Genomic DNA, 257 nt, shown 5'->3' on the forward strand with positions numbered 1-257 from the left:
CTCACCCTCCCTCCCTCCCTCCCTTTTTCACTCCCACAGCCTATCCAGTTCTGCTCCTCATAGCAGTCTAAAACACACCTCTCATTTTCTTTCCCTCCTATCCTTACGAGAAGTCAGTTGAAGAGTGTGTGAGAATAAAAGGGAGAAGGGAGAAGGGGGGGGTGGAGGAAGGCAGGCATTATTCTACTCCCTCTCAGCAGTTGAAAGAGGCTGTTGCCCAGTGAGGAGAAAGGCAGAGGTGCGGTGTGATGTGCTTT

This window comes from Morone saxatilis, unplaced genomic scaffold (genome assembly GCF_004916995.1).
Source record: "Morone saxatilis isolate NCDOM2014 unplaced genomic scaffold, NCSU_SB_2.0 Contig3, whole genome shotgun sequence".
NCBI lineage: Eukaryota > Metazoa > Chordata > Actinopteri > Moronidae > Morone > Morone saxatilis.